Genomic DNA, 19,723 nt, shown 5'->3' with positions numbered 1-19,723 from the left:
GCCTACCGTTGAACAAGTTCTTGGGCTCATCGGTGACGCAGCCGTTTTTTCGAAGCTCGATGCAACTGCAGGCTTCCACCAAGTCAAGTTGTCAGCAGACTCGCAAGCATTGACAACTTTCATCACACCTTTCGGTCGCTATTGTTTTTGCCGACTGCCCTTCGGCATCACTTCCGCCCCGGAGTATTGCCACGTATTATTGTAGTGTCTGTTCGTTCGCGCAAGGCCGCAGGAAAGGGGTGTTATCATTTTTGTTCGTGACGCGAGAAGCGACCGGACTAATCTCGATTGATCCCAGCCATGAAGAGCTTTATCTATGTGTTTCCAGATTACTCTAGATGATCTCGACCTGTTATCTCGAAGTTTCCTTGCCGGCTTTAAATTGAACGATGCCGCGAGCAGCAAGCATTCGTAGTTCGACGATTGACGAGCACGCTTGTTGCTTACGCCGCCACCGAGTGAGTCAGTTCTTTTGCGGGCGCAAGTCAGCCCAAATAAAGAGCTTCGTTTGCAAGTATTTCTGGTGTCTTTCTGACCGCTGGACTCCCGTCACTACAACGTGACATCTGGTGGAGGTGCTGGGTAGCCTTCTATGTACCGGACACCCCCAGCAAGTCGTGACGCCAGCCCTTTGAGTTATTCACCAGAAGACCTGGCTCCAGTCTACCACGCAGCCTCTGGAGCCTCGAGCCATGACTTACGCCGCAGCAGTGCGCCGTCCTGTATCTCGACGACGGGACCCAAGCCCCTATCGCCATTAGCCAGCTGCGCTGGAGCGCCGCCCTCTCGCCCCAACTCGCCCGTCCTACGAGCATCGCACGCGGCCTAGGAAATGCGACGAGTGGAGAACTCCCGACCAGCGCCGCCCACTATGCTTCCACTTCCGAGATGCCCGTCACATTCTCCGGTACTTCCCATACAGGAGAATGGGCATCCGAGGGTTCTCTTACGACGCCCCACGAACCCGACCCGGCCAGCGACCAGCCGATATCGAAGAGTTTTTGCGTCGGGAAGAATGCTCATCGCTGAGCCGCCTATCACGTTCCCCGTCGCCATCGTCACCGCGCTATGTATCTCCTAGCCGAGGCTACGCAGTGCGTGGACGCTCCCCCAGCCCCCGAAAGGTTAAACTGAATAAAGCAGACTCTGGAGGTGAGGTTGCTTCTGAGCGCAAGAACTAAGATCCTCCATCGACGAAAACACAAGACTAAGCCTCAACTACAAAGAGAACTACGACGACCCCTACGACGACGACGATGACCCCTACGACGATGACGACCCCTACGACGACGACGACGAAATCTACGACACCACCGACGACGACACAGCCAGACATGAAGCTTTACCGCTGCCCTTAAACCTTATTATGAACGCTAAAAGGACTCGAAGTTCGCATTCTCCGTGTTTATTTTCATTTCCAAGCATCGAGACGATGCTTCTTTGAGAGGGGGGTAATGCCACGTATTATTGTAGTGTCTGTTCGTTCGCGCAAGGCCGCAGGAAAGGGGTGTTATCATTTTTGTTCGTGACGAGAGAAGCTACCGGACTAATCTCGATTGATCCCAGCCATGAAGAGCTGTATCTACGCGTTTCCAGATTACTCTAGATGATCTCGACCTGTTATCTCGAAGTTTCCTTGCCGGTTTTAAATTGAACGATGCCGCGAGCAACAAGCATTCGTAGTTCGACGTTTGACGAGCACGCTTTTTGCTTACGCCGCCACCGAGCGAGTCAGTTCTTTTGCGGGCGCAAGTCAGCCCAAATAAAGAGCTTCGTTTGCAAGTATTTCTGGTGTCTTCCTGACCGCTGGACTACCGTCACTACAACGTGACAGTATTTTCAAAAGCAAATGGCCAGAATCCTTGAAGGTCAGGAGGGTGTTGTCAACATGGTTGACGATATTCTTGTTTTTGGACGTACCAAGCAGGAACACGATGCAAGACTTCAGCAAGTGTTGACTCGTCTTGCAACTGCAGGCGTCACCTTGAACAAAGACAAGTATTGTTTTGGGGTCTCCGAGGTCTCCTTCCTAGGTGTCATCGTCTCAGCACAAGGCATCAAGCCAGACCCATGCAAGATCGATGCAGTGTATACAATGCCACCTCCCACAGACGTTGCAGGTGTCAGACGTTTACTCGGGATGGTAAATCATCTTGTCAGGTTCTTGCCTCATATTTCGGAAATCACTGCTCCGATACGCACCCTTCTCAATATGAATGCTAGTTGGACTTGGCAGCATGAACAGGAAGCTGCATTCAAAAAAGTCAAGGAACTTCTGACGTCCGAACGCTGCCTGGCCAAGTACCACCCATCGTATGCCACAACAGTCTCTGCCGACGCCAGCTCTCTTGGACTCGGAGCAGTCCTGCTACAAGCACAACCGACTGGTGAGCAGAGGCCAATAGCCTTTGCCTCAAGGGCAATGACGACTACGGAACAAAGGTACAGTCAAACAGAAAGAGAGTCCTTGGCTACAGCGTGGGCCATCCAGAAGTTCGACGAGTTCATCAGGGGCATCACCTTTACCGTAGAAACTGATCACCTTCCTCTCGTGTCATTGTTTGGCAAAATGGAACTTGACGTGCTTCCTCCGAGGGTGCAAAGACTCAGGCTTAAGACAATGTCTTACCAGTTTCAGATCATGTACGTGCCCAGAAAACTGTTGGCTACAGCGGATGCATTGTGTCGCATCCCTCCCAAAGTGCATCCAGTAGACACAGTGGAACTTTTTGCTACCGAAGTCGTGGCTTCTGCTCCAGATGTGCTTCCTCTGAACATGCAGGATATCAGGTATGCCCAAAGTTGTGATGGAGAATGCACCACGCTCATCTCTTTTTGCCAGCACGGCTGGCCAAAGAAGTCGAAGATACCTCTTCATGTCTCGAAGTATGAATCAGTGAAGGATGAACTTTCTGTTTGTGATGGTCTTCTCCTCAAAGGCCTCTTGATCCCCGCAGCAATGAGGCCAGCAGTCTTGACGCTTCTGCATGAAGGACATCAGGGCATCGGCCGCACCGAGGCCCTCGCTCGTGGATCTGTGTGGTGGTCTGGCATAACAGCGGAGATAACCTCCCTCGTGACCAGCTGTGAAAGGTGCGTCCTTACTCGAGTGAATTCAGCGGAACCACTCCTCCCTACAAATCTCCCTGGTCGTCCCTGGGAAGTTCTGGGCATGGACCTCTTTCACCACAATTCTCAAACCTTCTGGATGGTAGTGGACTACTACTCCCGGTTCCCAGAGGTGGCGACACTGAAAAGTACAACAGCTCCGGTGGTCATTGAGGCGCTCAAAAGTCTGTTCGCCCGTCATGGGATACCCCAACAGGTTAAGTCAGACAACGGTCAGCCATTTTCTTCGCGTGAATTTACCGTATTCGCCGCATCTTATGGTTTCGACCAGTAGCCCCCATTACTCACAGTCTCTACGGAGAGGCAGAGCGAATGATCCGGACTGTGAAAGCTACCCTCCGTAAGGCAAAAGATCCTCACTTGGCCCTTCTCAGCTATAGGGATACACCAGGTGTGAGTGGCTTCAGCCTGGCCTAATGGGAAGGCAACTGAGAACTCGAGTCCCAAAGCCGGATGAAAAGCTGCGTCCACACTGGCCCGAAAGGGAGGAGGTAGCCCTCAGAGATGATTCCAACAAGAAAAGGACTGCAAAGGACTTCAACCGACATCATCGCGTCAGGGATCTGCCATCACTTCAGTCTGGTGAGCAGGTCTGGGTCCGACCTGACCAGGTGCGTGCTACAGTTTTGAGCAAGGCACAGCGTCCAAGGTCCTTCGTCGTCGAAACGGAGCGAGGAACGATTCTGCAGCGGAATCGGCGACACCTTGTTCCCTTTGTGCTGAGGGCAGCAGATCCAGCACTTCTCCAGCCTCACCCCCTAACTCAAGAGGCAGCAGCACCTGATCCGCCGCCTGTTACAGCGGGACCTTCACGTCCTGGTGATGGTGTTGTGTTCACCCGTAGTGGCCGCCGTGTAGTACCACCGGACCGCTTGAACTTGTGACTGAGGGGGGGAGATGTTGGGGTCGCCACCTATGAACTTAATGGTGGCGCCCTCTTAAGCTGAAGCGCAGCTACGGGGTTTGGAATAAATCACTTTGTGTTTGGTCCTGGAGCGGAGTGGTTGCCTGGCTCTCTTTTCCTTTCTCACGGCCTCCCGGCACGACAGCACGGGAACGCCCACGCAACACTCGGTAAACAATTGTGCTCCACTTTAAGCACACTACGAAAGGTATTTGATGTTAGTTGGTTTGTGCATACAGGGAAGGCACTTGCGAAGTATAAGCGTCGACACAGAGCAGAATGATGACAAAAAAAAGCCTTACCAGCTAGCAAACATGGGTATGCAGTAAAGAGGACATTTTACTGAAACAGAAACAAGTAGTGTTTTTAAAATCAAATTCAATAGTGGCAGCAAACTTTTTTTACTTGTGCCCACTTTAGTCTCAGCGTACTGTGCAGTCATGCACTTATGCAATGCTGCAAGCAAAAAAAAATTAAACAGAAATTATTTCTCATTCGTAAAGAATTTATGAAGCACGCTATCATATGACTGTTGCTGTGCTCCCAGTTAAAACAAATTGCAGTGGTATTCCACACATAACATACCTTACAAATGCGTGTTGCAAAATGCACTACGAGCACTTGCAGTAAGGGGGTTATGCGGATGCATAGTGAAATGATTCACCTTTAATTGAAAAGTGTCATGTGTATGGTGAAAAATGTTCTGAAAGGAAAACAAAACCAAGTCACCCATGACAGTAATGAAGCAATACCTTGTCGTGTTCGTCGACCAAGCGACGCCAGGCCGCTCCGGCAGCCTTTGCCTCCTCCGCGCATACTCGCCGCCCGCTTCCCAGAAACAAGCGCGGGCCGGCCTCCCCACAAAAGCAAGCAGGCGTCTGTCTCCCCCGACGACGTCTGATCCCCACAGCCCCGTCGACTGACGCATTCCCCATTCCCTTGCCGTGACCGCCTGCATTCCCACAGCGGCGAAAGTGCTTTCTTGTACACTCGCCCTCTCTCTCTCCCTCTACTGTAATAAACCTCCAGTCTCCACCCAGCAACTGCCTTGAGAGGTTCCTCGCATGCGGGGCTCCCACGCCCCGAACTAACACCACCATTAACATACCTCAGATATGGTAATGAATAACTTATAAAGCATTGCATCAGTGAAACCAAGGCGTAGACTAAGAGGGAGCATCAAGAAGTGTGCTCTTGGAGAGTAATTTTAGCGACACAAGGTTTCAATGCTGGTCATATTAATGTTCATGGCTTCTTGTAAGGCAGTGGAGCGTATTGTTATAGCCATCGACTGTGCTATCTTGAAGCTGTGTAAACTCTTACCTTGTCATACCGTCTGAGTGCAAGAAATATGAGAAAGGAAGGTATGGTTCACAACACCCTTAATTTCATTCATGGATGCTGCAGGAAAAGTGCAGGAAGGCAATATGTTACGTATACAGTGCAAAAGCATGTAATTTTTTTACTCAGTGCAATTAAATATTGCTTTCAATTTGCAGAATGCATCGCCAAACTGAGTCACTGCTCGTAATGTCACCTTCAATTAATGCAACATAATTTGCTGATCTTTCTTTACGGGAAGTTGCTGGTGCAGTTTTGAAGAGTACTGAAATTCAGTGTCGTGGGATTTATAACTTTCCACACTTGTGTACCTTATTGCTGGTTTTGGTAAGAACAGCACATGGCGAACGGATAAGCTGCGAGCTTTTTGCACTATACCTTTTGCTAAAATCCGGCTGAAGCGATGACCTTTTCAAGAAACTGCATTTCATATTTGATAGTGCTGCATTTGCGCCTGTGTTTGCCTAGGTTGCGTCAGTAACAGAGGATGTTTACTGAACCTGCATTTTATGTTTCGTGCTGGTCTATACGATATGAATGAATCGGAGAAAAGGTCTATATCGAAATTTGGAGAATTCATGCTGCAGGAGAATTCATGCTGCAGTCATACAGTGGTGACATGGTACCCTGTTTTGCGGAAAGGTTTTGGGAGAGAGGCAGAAAAAATGGGTGCCGAAAATAATAAATAACAATAGACAACATACACGTGATTTGAAATGAACGACAGTGGAGGAGAATGGAGTACATTGTCTGTGGGAATGTCCGAAATCATGTAGGTGGGCAGGCAAGAAGTCCCATGCACGGGAAATACGCGAGAAGCAGTACGCCAAACAGGTATAAAATTTGGCTGTAAATCCAGTATCCTCTGTTTGGTGCAAAACAAATTTCAATACATGACGCTGCTGTGTAGCGTAAGCGCAGAGACCCGACGGACAGTTCATTTTTGCCGGAACTTGTGCAAAATCCTCCATGACATAGTCATATTATGATAATTTGCCTCTGTAAGTTTAACACTTCAACAGAAAATGCAGTGCTATTTGGACCAAACCACAGTTGTCACAGTGTGGACAGTGTGTGGGTATCTGTTAAAATGAATACATTGTACATCACATGCCGAAGGAATGATACCTACGTTTTGTAAGGGAATCGGGTGTAATAATGGTGTAAAGTAGTGGAGAAATTATTCATCAGCAGGCTGTAGAAGTTCCCTAGGTCGGTGGAAAGCTATTTAGGGAGTACATATCTTTCAAGACCAATTTGGTCCAGCCGCTCACTTTGGGGAGATACATAAATCAGAAACGTTTGTGCAGTTTCGCCTACATGCATTCCAAGAGTAGTTTGGTTGAGATGGACCATCCCAACATTAGTACACAAGGGTTAAAACAAATTTCGCCATTTCCACTCCGATTGCAATCATGCAGTAGCATATAGTGATTACACTTCTCTTTCACTGTGCTGCACTGTCAAAGAAATTGGAGTGCTAGTACAGTGATGAAAGCATACCTGATTATGTTTGAGTGCGCAGACTTTCCACGTTGGCAACTGCCGTGCATAACACAGGACGAAGAAAGCAGATATACGCAGGATGAACGCCGACTTCAACTGATGGTTCATTGGTACTAACAAAAATATATACACAGCAAGGTTTGATACCCCAGCGCATGCCCTGCACATTCGCATCCGCGTTAACAAGTTTAGCAACTCGGCAGTTTTCACCTGGGCACACGTGTCATTCTAGCCTTTAGATACTGCAACTCCTTGGACGATAACATAACAGATGCAGTACTAATGCATTTATCACCTTCATTGTGTATCTCAAGGGCCTCGAAAATTTCCCTGCAATTCTGCTGCTTGAAGATACGCCTCATACGTGTGTTGCTCAACGCTGGGGTGCACGATGGTCTGGTAGGGCTGCCACTGGCTGCGATGTTCAGCCAGGTGGCTACCCTTTACATGGGACTCGACTTCTCTGCGGTGCTCTCGCAATCTGTCATTTAGACGCCTACCTGTCTGTCCAATATAGCTCTTTCCACATGGAAGAGGCATCTTATATACAACCCCCATTCTAAGGGAATGAAGCAGTCCCATGCGTCTTCTTGCAAGTGTCAATGCCAATGCTGCGCCTGTTCAGGAGCAGAGAATACGACTGGGACGCCGCACTTCCTTACAACCTGGAGGTTGCAGGTTGCAGGGAAGTGTGGCGTCCCAGTCATATTCCCTGCTCCTGATAAGTTGTCGCGGCTATGCCCCAAGGTAAAACTGGCGAAAACTGCCGAGTTGTTAAACTTGTTAATGCGGATGTGAATGTGCAGGGCGTGAGCTGGGGCATCAAACCTTGCTGTGTATATACTTTCTCTGTGCCAATAAACCGTCAGTTGAAGTGAGCGTTCGTCCTGCATGCATCTTCTTTCTTCGTCCTGTGCTTTTTGCGCTGAAAAAAACCATTCTACGTACCAAGAACAACTAGCCCGTCTTTCCACTTTAACAGGTGTGCATAACTGAGCCTAGTTGCTCAGGCAGTACATACTTTTCAGCACAGGGATGTTTTTATTGCGAAGTCGTATTGTTTCCAATCTTTGAGGGTTGTTTCATTAGGCAATTTCAGGCAAACATTCTTGTATGTAGCAAAACAGCAGCTGCCATAGGAAAGCCTGGGGCACACAACTACTGAATGGTTGAATGAAGGGGCGGTGTTTACGACTTTTTTGAGGTTCAGTTTTGAAAGCTTCCTTTGAGTCTTTCTACGCGCTGTTATTTTTGCAGTACTTGCTTCGTATTGGTACTTGGAGTTGCCTGTGTAACCTAACCTTACAGCCCCCCTAGCTAAGGTACAGTGCTTACCGCTTGTGGAAAAAAAATAACTGTGTTGTATCTGTATTTACTGAAGTGTATTGTAGAGGGGTTGATTGTTTTGAGTTCTGCATGGTAATGGAAGTCTACTTTACTACTTTCAAAAGTGGTGTAGTGCAGTACACTCCCTTTAAGGCGAACCTAGAAGGAAATTTCATGGCATTATCGCTGTCCCATATGTGTAGAAGTGAGCATGCTATGTGTGGTTTATGTATGTTACAGGAAAGCACTGAGTAAAGTATTATTTCAGAGAGAGTATAACTGCGTGCACAGTTTTTACTGAACTATGCACATGTTGAGGTTAAGGATGAAGCATAAAAGGGGACAGTATTCTTGTTGGCAATGGCATTTCACCACTTTTAAAGCTGCTTTCCACAGTGGCTGCTGGTTGAGGATTTTCTTTTCTGTTTTTCTTTTTCCTGTCTGTCCTCTGGAAAGTGCTTCTGAGGTGCCCAGCAGGGTAGCCGTGCATGTTCTGTAGTGTGGCTCCCTACCTTTTGCAGCTCACCTGTCGTCAACGCCACCTGCAGCTGCGTACCTGTCCTTGCGGTGCAGAAAATGCACGAGGCCCCAGCTGTCTCCACGCTGCGAGAATGCATGCTGAGACACCGCGTGAATTGAGTAGGTGACCTTTGGACATGCACGCCTTCTACTCTGTGGGAGGCACTGGAGAGATTGAGATCTGTGGTGTAGTGCAGGCACGATGGTGGGGTGCCTTTTCTGCACTGTCAAGAGTGCTTCATAAGTCACCTTGCTAGAGCACGGGGTGGTGTTATCTCAGTTTTTCCAAAAGGTTTGCGGAAAACATCTTATCTCTGTGTACAAGCACTATGTATATTGTTCTCCTTTTGTTGACAGTGCCGTGTGGACGCATTGTGCGTACCATTGAGGGAAGTTGCTGTAATTTGCAGTCACCACTTAAGTTCACCTAAACAGAAGCAGGCAGTGAAGAAATTGTTTGCATTTGTTTTTTTTTTTCGTGCAACTTCTGATGTGGAAAACCAGTAAAGTGTTTTCATGGTTATTTTCCCTAAGATTTCATGGTAACCTAGTTCAGTTTAACGGGACTGTACTCTAATCTGTTTTCAACTGTTGTTATGGACGCTGTTGCAAAAGGGATGTGACATTCTAGTTATTTTTGTTTATATTTTCATAGCAGTCACATTTCAGCAATGCGTACCTTATGTGAAACGAACCCTAATTGTGCTTTGTCTCTAGGTGTAACAGAAATCAAAGTCGTTCAAGAAGCCATACGAAAAATAAAAAAACCTAACGGCAGGTAAAATTAGTGATTGAACACATTGATGTTTAGGTGGGTTTCAGGTTTGGGATAACTGTATGCTAAAATGCCGGCTGGCGAGAACAATTCAGGCTTCCTTGCTGTACTGCACATTTGCATGGCTTCTTTTGAGTCACACCACCAACAAACCGAGACGTGTAGACTGATGTGTATGGTGCGTGACATATTGAGAGAAATAAAATATACACCTACAGGACAGCAATGCTGCCGGGCTACATCAGTTGTGAAAAATGTTTGGCAACTTAACACGACTGTTAAACACATGCCTACACATCAAATTTTGTGCCAAACGCTATTTGTGTGATGATTTGTGTGCACACATTGAAAGGTTATAATTGGTGCATCGTGACCGTAACAATGAAATGTTATTTTTGTGTGTAGAATACAAACAAAAACGCAGTACAGATGGGGCGCTTAAATGAATATGCAGTGTTCTAGTAAGGAACACTGCATAGGCAAACACAAATACGCTACCATTATTAACTGACGTCAAGCAGTGCACCATGTAGGTGATGTCTTCATAAACAGTGTGCAGCTGAGCATCGTGATTGTTTACGGTAGTATTAGGTTGCGAATATTTAGCCTTGAAGCACAACATCCAGTTGTGCGTGTATTGCAGCACACGGGAGGAGGGATTTCCCTCGACTGAACAGCTGCAGCCTTCGAGCAGCAAGTGCACCTCATGGATTCAAGGCAGAGGAGGAGGCAGGAGCCTCAATGAGTTTCATTTTCAACAAGCCAGCAGGTGCCGTATTTTTTTACATTTATTTTGTTGTGTTCATGACAAAGTGCACGTGCTGAGTGTTTACATTTTTCCTTTGCTTCCTTCTTGTTCACGTCATGTTTACTTATTTATTGGTCACTTTGTGCTTTAACCTTAGAAGGCAGCCCTGTGACGAGTTTTTGTTTACTGTTTGTTTTGAGCATGAAGATCTTATAGCTGCCATTATCGGCAACCTTTGCTTAATATTGTGTGGCTGTGCAGAAAACCGTCGCAAAAAGTTTGCAGCCTTTTCTCTCGCAGCAGTAGGGAGCACAAACAAAACTGTCCACACTTCTGCTACACAATAGATTTGTGACCACCACCAGTGCAAGGAGTGCATGTTTCACACTGCTCGACCTCCACTGCATTCCCCTTTTACATGTTCCAACTGGTGCCCTCACAGGTCCCACACTGTACATCGTCGTCATCCTCCTGAGTCATCTTTTCGCTGTTCACGTCCAAGTGATCACTTCCAGGCTGCGGCCGTGGCCTTGCTGTTGAGCCGCTACAGCCATGAAGTTGGGGAGCCTGCCCGTGCTGACGATGGCTGTGTAACGAACGCGGAGAAAAAAAGGGTGCTGAAATGTATGCGGAAAAGAGAGGCCGAGCACTGTGGCACGTCATACAGCTTGAGAAGCTGAGCATCTTGCCCAATACCGCAAAAAGATCACGCTGAGCATGCTGCCCCTTATAGCGAAAAACCCCGGAAAGGAAGGCAAGCGCACAGTGTTGCTTGAGAAAGCGGGTTATGGTGGAGGCTCCACAAGGCAGGCAGGCAGGCGGGTAGGCCAGAGAACACGCACAATGCCTGCCCTCTGATAACGGAAGTGGGCAAAGAGGGAGCTGCATGCAGCATTCATTGTGCCTTGCAAACATTCATGTGCGGCCGCTGACAACTATGAGGAGTCGAACATTGTGCTACGCCTTTCGAGCACAACATTTCACATCTATACTTTCGCCTCGGTCAGGATAACCTGCCTCGGAGATGTGCACCAAACCTTCAAGTAATGACCATCCAGGCACTGCCGTCGCAACGTTTGATTTGAACACCACTTTGGCCACACGTAAACAGTCATCGTCACGTGATTTCATACGTGGCTGCTTTACTATGGTGTGGAGGTTAGAACAGCACGTCTCAAGAATTTCCACAACACATGCGTTTCTCACACTGTTCTGGAACAGAGGAAGATCATCAACCGTGTTTATCTTCCTGACCCAGGAAACGCTGCTTGTGAGCTTTACTCATGTTGGTCGGCTGTCTCGCTGAACTGTGTTGTCGAAGTAATGGAGCGAATAGTGCTGGCGAGGCTTGAATGCACTCTAGCAAATAGCAACCTTTATTCTGACGTGCTGGCCAGATTTCAGCACGGGCGCTGTTCTATATACACTGTCGCTTATCTTCTAACAACAGTGGACCAAGGAAAACATTCGTTGATGCCCTGTGCCTACAGTCTTTTTAGAAAACAAACCCACATGTGATAGAGTCTTTCATTGCATCATTTTCGATAGTACCTGGCCTTACCTGTGGATCGTAAGCTGCTGCATAGGCTGGTGGTGAGGTTGGTCAGTTCTGCGATGATGTTTCACAAGGAGGCGTCTTGAGGCCACACTTGTTGAATGTTGCTTTTACTGGTCTTCTCAATGGTCAGCAGTGCTTATCACATTTACAGCATTATTGCAATTTATTTCTGTACTTCATCTGCTTCAGACAGCACCTCGCATAATGCTCTGAAGCTAGGTGCAATTTCCTTACTTCTCAGATAAGTGGCCCTACAGTCAGCACTGCACTTTCGAGGTGGTAGGAGGAGTCAACTTGTAACCTGTCTTGGGGAACATGGGATGAACACGGTAAAGTGACGCGGGCCATTCAGAAAGAGGGTCCGTCAAAACAGTTCAGTGCAGTAGGGAAAGCAGAGAATTTTGGACGGGAACAAGACAGGGCAGTACACAACAAGAAGCTACTGTAACAGAGTGTCTTTGCTTTTCGGTGATATCATACGCATTTCTGAAGGGTAGCCTAGCAACAATATCGACATATCCTTTGCTGCCGTATTTTTGTGTGTCGTCTCCATTCTTTCCGAGCCCCTGGGGCGCAGTTGGCATGAGCAGGGCCATGTTACGTTAAAATTGCATGCAGGAGGTGTGGGGTTCAATCCATGGCGCTGCCGTGTGCCCACTGGTGACACATTGGGTACAAGGCTTCCCCTGCCTGGTGGTCAGCTTCTTCACGGTGAAATGTTTGGGGATCGCATTGTTGACTCCACCTTGAGAACAGGAAAACAGCTTGTGCCATGGTGATGTTTGGCCCCGGATGCCCCTTGCGCCATAAAAATCAGTCATCATCAAATCACGTTGCGATCGTGATATGTTTGTAATCCTCCCTCCTGTTCCTATTACGTCGTGGTCACGGTAATTATGTGTATGGCATGCTGATGGCTTTTACAACGGGGCTTTCGGACCTGCACACCTGCAAATGACTGCAAGACTGAAACAAACAGTGCCATTTATCAAGATACCTGCGTTGTCAGGCATTGTGTTAACTGGAAGGCAATTGTGCTGTAAATGCATTCACGCAAAAACAATTTCCCTGCAACGAATGCCAGTCAACAGACGTGATGCCGTACAGGACCCATCGCTCATTTTTTTCCTGTTGTCATTGACCATACTCTGTCATGGTAAATGTGCATACAGGTGGTGAAGAGTAGTTCATTTCAGACAAGTCTTTTAGTGGGTTTTAGGCTTCAGATGCGATGCACACAAGCACTCGTTCCTCCGTGCGTACCCAGCGGTTTTCATCGCTTGTAGTTTGTAAAGCCTCCAAGTGCTGTTGTGGGCATTTCCTCCTTGCGCACATTGTGCAGCACTGTGCGTGCCCTTAATGCAGGGGTTCTCAAACTGGGTTCCGCGGAACACAGGGGTTCCGCGGGCTGTCTTCTTGTGTTCCGCGAGAACCCTCACCGGCCCTGACCCGGCAGCTGATGAGTCTGGCTCGGAGTGCTACTGAGCCACGCTTTGACTTGCTCTTAAAAGGGAAGCAGTACCACCCATCACATTAGTATTTGTATTAATCTGTGAAATTAACATTTAACCTCTGCAACTCTCTCTTTGCAAAAATGCCCTCGATAACATTGCTGGTAAGTGAAAGCGGGGGGGGGGGGGGGGGGGGGGAGGGTTCCCTGGAACTTATTGAAGGCTTTTGGGGTTCCTCCAAGCAAAAACGTTTGAGAACCCCTGCCTTAATGCATGGCAGAAACGTGTGCTGCGAAGGACATCGCCCCCTCTTGGAGCAGTCAGCCATTGCAGGGCAGGGGTAGGTTGAGAAAGGGTAGTTGACTTTCGCATTGATTGCAAACAGATTTGGAGGCACCCCTCCTCCTCTCTGCAGTGGCTATACAGCACCCTCTCAGCTGCATTGCACACCATACTGTGCTCAGGATAAAGGTGGCTGGGCCCCTCTGTCGCATGCACTGGAATGTGGTCGCCATCCCCACTGACTTCATAGGGTGCAAGTACACAGTGGCCTGTGCGCTCTGCGAGAAATGCTATGAAATACGGTGTCCACCTTCACGGCTGCTCGATCTCTCGGCCTTCCCACTGTAGCAGTAAACGCAGGTTGTAGAGTCATCTGCATCTGGAATCGCTCGCGCCAACATCAGGTCACACAGCAAACCATGCCTGGAAGCAGCAGTTCATTACGGACGAATTTGACCAGCACAAAGCAGCGAAACGTGTGAGGCCAACTGCTGCAGCGAAACAGCGTTCATCCCGCCAAATCTTTGACAACAAATCAACGACACTCTCAACAACAAGTATAATTGATTCCCTCCTTTATGCATCGTAAGAATTGTTTACGAGCCACCATAATGTATTCAAGTGCTCAGTTATGTTCGCAATCAGTCCTCAGTTTCTTGCTTCATCCCATCAAGTCACCTAGGGAGAACCTTCCATATTCTATGTAATCTAACAAAGGTCCAATGCCAGTTTCTGGAAGGGTGACTGGCATACATAATGTCCAAATTAACCTCTCCCTGCCTGTATTGTTTTCACGACAAACTAGTCAGTTTCTTTTTTGCATGATGTGACACACTTGCGTCAGTTGTTTATTGTTAGGTTTTAAGACAAATGTTTGCTCTGTATTTATGTTCACGTAATGTACCGTTAGGGCACTTCGATCTGTTTTGTGGTTCGGAGTGCCTAGCATTCCGTCCAGACGGAACATTTGCTGCTGCTGCAGTTCCGTCCAGACGGAATATTTACTGCAGCTAGAGTTCCATCCATACCATAGACAGTTTTAGCTTCACGTACGTAGAAGCTTCACGTAAGTAGAGCGCTTACGGGTCACCAGTGCGCATGCGCAGAACGTGAAGTGTCTGCGTGGGTCGCACGGACGTACGTGAGATTCGGATCTTTGCGCTGCGGTCTTCACGTTGCTTGCTTGCGTGCGTGGCGTTGGCAAGATGGCGGCGCCCTGCCCGCCCGCTTCACAACGATAACAGCTTTGCTATATTTGGCTTCAGTTGGTCTATTCTTGCTCTCGTATGAAGTTTTAGGTGAGAACTAGCTTTTGTTTTCCAGATAGAAATCCGTTTCAGCAGCTCCTAAGCCTGACGGAGAAGCGTTTGTGGTCGACATAGCAATGAGTGTGCCCACGGTCTCACAAGACCACGCGAAGCTGAAAACCTCGCAGGATATCGCGGGACCCTCGGCACGGTCAGCGGGAAAAGCAAAAAGGGGCACGTTTTGGCTCCATACGCGCACGTCGACAACATGAGTGGGACACCAGCGCGCCTTCGCTTCTCGAAAAGCCATGATTTAATTATGCTGCGGGACGTGAAGGAATTTTTTTTTCAATCAAATCAAGTTTATTTCATATTTACAGTACATGGTTTATGGGATATATACATCAGGAGGCCCAAAAGTCGAGACTGCAAATAGGGCCTCCTATGGCTACATGAACAGAATACATAAACCGACGCATGCACAACAATTCGAGGTAAAAAAAAAGGAAGGCAAATAAAGCGACAAAAGGGAAAGAAGTGTACAGCAAATGAATGTTACATAGTGATTGCAAACACAAAAACGTTATTAAGCATCTAAGGATTCAAACAAGTGGTTTTTTAACATTTTTTTGAATTTGTACAATGACATTGGGGTTTTCAGTGAAGGGAGCAAATTATTCCAAGTGGAGATGGCAAAGAACGATGTAGTTTGCTTTCCATAATTAGTCCGTACTTTTGGCAACAATAAATTGTTCGACAAAGCAAAACGCGTGATGTTTTTATTTGTAATTATATTTTCAGGGACAAAATTAACACATATGTACTTATTGATGACTTTGAAAAGAAAAACCAGGACCTGAAATTTGTGAAGATGTTCAAGATGTTCAATGCAACCCCTTTGAAGATAACATGCAACATACAGTTCGGTGGACTGAAATTGCTCAACGTTTGTCAGAAGAAAGGGGGAAAGTATGTACCGCCCGCACTGTGGCTTAGCCTGGCTCCGCTCCAAGCAGCTCGACTAAACAAAATTAGTTTTCTTTATCTGTACTAGATGGCGCGGCACAACATGCTAGTGCATTTTTTAGGTTCTATGGCAGATATACACAGTTTGCGTCCCGTACGTGTAGCTAAAACTGTACGAAGCGACACGAGCGTACGCTCACGTTTACGTGCGTGAAGGATCTACATACGTAAAACTAGAACTGTATAATGTCCGTATTGTCCATACTATACAAAATGGGGGATTTCTGCCCATTTTCTGTTTCTGCCCATTATCTGAACATTGAAAACAGATGCGTATTTGTAACTATGATAAAAGTGTATGAATTGCCTGCCAGCAGCAGTGCTTGATGGTGTGTGTGTGTGTGTGTGTGTGTGTGTGTGTGTGTGTGTGTGTGTGTGTGTGTGTGTGTGTGTGTGTGTGTGTGTGTGTGTGTGTGTGTGTGTGTGTGTGTGTGTGTGTGTGTGTGTGTGTGTGTGTGTGAGTGTGTGTGTGTGTGTGTGTGTGTGTGTGTGTGTGTGTGTGTGTGTGTGTGTGTGTGTGTGAGTGTGTGTGTGTGTGTGTGAGTGTGTGTGTGTGTGTGTGTGTGTGTGTGTGTGTGTGTGTGTGTGTGTGTGTGTGTGTGTGTGTGTGTGTGTGTGTGTGTGTGTGTGTGTGTGTGTGTGTGTGTGTGTGTGTGTGTGTGTGTGTGAGTGTGCGTGTGTGCGTGCGTGCGTGCGTGCGTGCGCACGCATGCCATTTCAGCTTACAAGAAATGCCATTACAAGAAATGAATTCAAGCAGAGGGCTGAGTCGGGCAGGTTGGTTCATGTTGAATGGTACGGCAAAACAGCGCTGACGGACGGGACGGAAGAAGATGAGACAAACACATGCGCTGAGCACATACAACAGATGAGCGGAGGCAATAGGCGGAAAGGAAAGTGCCCGATGTACAAGAAATGAATTCAAGGAGAGGGCTGAGTCGGGCTGGTTGTTTCATGTTGAATGGCACGGCAAAAGAGCGCTGACGGACGGGACGGAAGAAGATGAGACAAACACATGCGCTGAGCACATACAACAGATGAGCGGAGGCAATAGGCGGAAAGGAAAGTGCCCGATGTACAAGAAATGAATTCAAGGAGAGGGCTGAGTCGGGCTGGTTGTTTCATGTTGAATGGTACGGCAAAAGAGCGCTGACGGACGGGACGGAAGAAGATGAGACAAACACATGCGCTGAACACATACAACAGATGAGCGGAGGCAATAGGCGGAAAGGAAAGTGCCCGATGTACAAGAAATGAATTCAAGGAGAGGGCTGAGTCGGGCTGGTTGTTTCATGTTGAATGGTACGGCAAAAGAGCGCTGACGGACGGGACGGAAGAAGATGAGACAAACACATGCGCTGAGCACATACAACAGATGAGCGGAGGCAATAGGCGGAAAGGAAAGTGCCCGATGTACAAGAAATGAATTCAAGGAGAGGGCTGAGTCGGGCTGGTTGTTTCATGTTGAATGGTACGGCAAAACAGCGCTGACGGACGGGACGGAAGAAGATGAGACAAACACATGCGCTGAACACATACAACAGATGAGCGGAGGCAATAGGCGGAAAGGAAAGTGCCCGATGTACAAGAAATGAATTCAAGGAGAGGGCTGAGTCGGGCTGGTTGTTTCATGTTGAATGGTACGGCAAAAGAGCGCTGACGGACGGGACGGAAGAAGATGAGACAAACACATGCGCTGAACACATACAACAGATGAGCGGAGGCAATAGGCGGAAAGGAAAGTGCCCGATGTACAAGAAATGAATTCAAGGAGAGGGCTGAGTCGGGCTGGTTGTTTCATGTTGAATGGTACGGCAAAAGAGCGCTGACGGACGGGACGGAAGAAGATGAGACAAACACATGCGCTGAACACATACAACAGATGAGCGGAGGCAATAGGCGGAAAGGAAAGTGCCCGATGTACAAGAAATGAATTCAAGGAGAGGGCTGAGTCGGGCTGGTTGTTTCATGTTGAATGGTACGGCAAAAGAGTGCTGACGGACGGGACGGAAGAAGATGAGACAAACACATGCGCTGAGCACATACAATAGATGAGCGGAGGCAATAGGCGGAAAGGAAAGTGCCCGATGTACAAGAAATGAATTCAAGGAGAGGGCTGAGTCGGGCTGGTTGTTTCATGTTGAATGGTACGGCAAAAGTGCGCTGACGGACGGGACGGAAGAAGATGAGACAAACACATGCGCTGAACACATACAACAGATGAGCGGAGGCAGTAGGCGGAAAGGAAAGTGCCCGATGTACAAGAAATGAATTCAAAGAGAGGGTACGGCATGAACCAACCAGTCCGACTCAGCCCTATCCTGGAATTCATTTCTTGTACATTGGGCACTTTTCTTTCCGCCTATTGCCTCCGCTCATCTGTTTTATGTGTTCAGCGCATGTGTTTGTCTCATCTTCTTCCGTCCCGTCCGTCAGCGCTGTTTTGCCGTACCATTCAACCCTACAGGTGTCAGAGCAAAAGCCACGTGCATGCTGTACAATAACCATATGCAAGGGTATGCCGGTACGCAAACAATGCAGCTGATATGAAATCATGTACCACTTTTGGCGAGCACTATTTGACAGACCACAGTACTTGCATTTGGGAGTGCGTTCTTTTGAACTTTGTCAATTTTGTCATCTTAATGAGTGAACATTGTTAACATCACAATACACTGAAATGTCTCCGTGCAATTTGTGAAACAATCATCGCGAGTTATTTCATGTAATGCAAGAAGCAACCATTGCATGCCGGCTTTCGTTGTGACTGTTTTATTTCAGGAATAAAAATTTATGCGCTCAAACATGAGTCGTGATTCCCTTGGTTGCTTTCTATGTGAGGGGAGGGGGACAGGTGGTGCATATTTGAATCGTAGACATGCCGTAAGGTTGCACTGCAGAGAAAATCTGCAGCCTCTGCAATGCGCATTCTGCGCTCTTTGAACTGACCCTTGGCAATTACTGTTCTTTGCACCGCTTCACTCGGGGAGTAAGGTTTTCACGAGATGTGGCCACAAAGTAATGACATGTTGTGCAGTGTCACATTGCACAGAACTTCTGAGTTGGTGTGTTGTTCACACTGCACTCGAGGACAACCTTCTGTGCCACTGCAGTCAAGGGTAGGCAAAAACGGAAAGGAGATGGACCGTACTGCGTGTGCCACTGCACCAAACTGTATAGCCTGCAAACGAGCATTCCTTCCATTTTCTTGTTCTGTTCTTTATGTCGTTACCCTAGTCCCATTCCCCTGCCCCTTCCTGGAGCGGCAGAGGTAGGCACGTTTTATCCACAAATCGGAAAGGTAGTGTGCTCGACCACCATGTCGGGTAAGGATTGTAACCTAAAAGATGGCACTTTGACTTTAGTCTTCATTCTCCATAACAGGGACAACAATGTTTTAGCTGACAAATTTACGAAAACATACTTTGCACTCACCCCTTGTTACTTGACCAGTGCTGTTACTGCAGGTGCAGAGTGGGGCAACTGGCGGGGTCATTCCATTATTAGCCATGAGAGAGGGAGAGATCGTCACGTGAACTTACTTTGTACGTAACCTTCTTCACACCGTATTAGATCAGTCGAGTTGTGCACCTGTTAATGTGATCAATCTGTCCTTCACCCTAATAGAACCTACTGAAGGTAAATCAGGAGTGTTTGGCACTGCTATAAACTGCATCACATCCGCATGCTTTCATAGCGAACTGCACAGCAGATTGCTATTGACGTGAGGTACCCATATTTTTGTTTATTTTTTTATTTATTTATAAATACTGCGGTCTTGAACAACAAGACCATCCCAGGTGGGTACATAATTTGTGTAACACCAAAGGACAAAAAAAAATAAAATACAGCAGACAAGGCGTCACCAGCAGTGAAATTACTACATCACACTGTACTGTATCGTTTCACAA

At 47.6% G+C, this 19,723-nt stretch overlaps 1 pseudogene; it reads left to right on the top strand.

The window, feature by feature from the left end:
• Positions 1–3,441: 3,441 nt before the first annotated feature.
• LOC149326156 (uncharacterized) lies at positions 3,442–4,013 on the top strand (annotated as a pseudogene).
• The last annotated feature ends 15,710 nt before the right edge of the window (positions 4,014–19,723 follow it).

This window comes from Amblyomma mixtum, chromosome 10 (genome assembly GCF_055824585.1).
Source record: "Amblyomma mixtum isolate Tamu chromosome 10, ASM5582458v1, whole genome shotgun sequence".
NCBI lineage: Eukaryota > Metazoa > Arthropoda > Arachnida > Ixodida > Ixodidae > Amblyomma > Amblyomma mixtum.
Note: the sequence above shows the minus strand (reverse complement) of the source record. Positions and strands in the feature narration are given on the sequence as shown.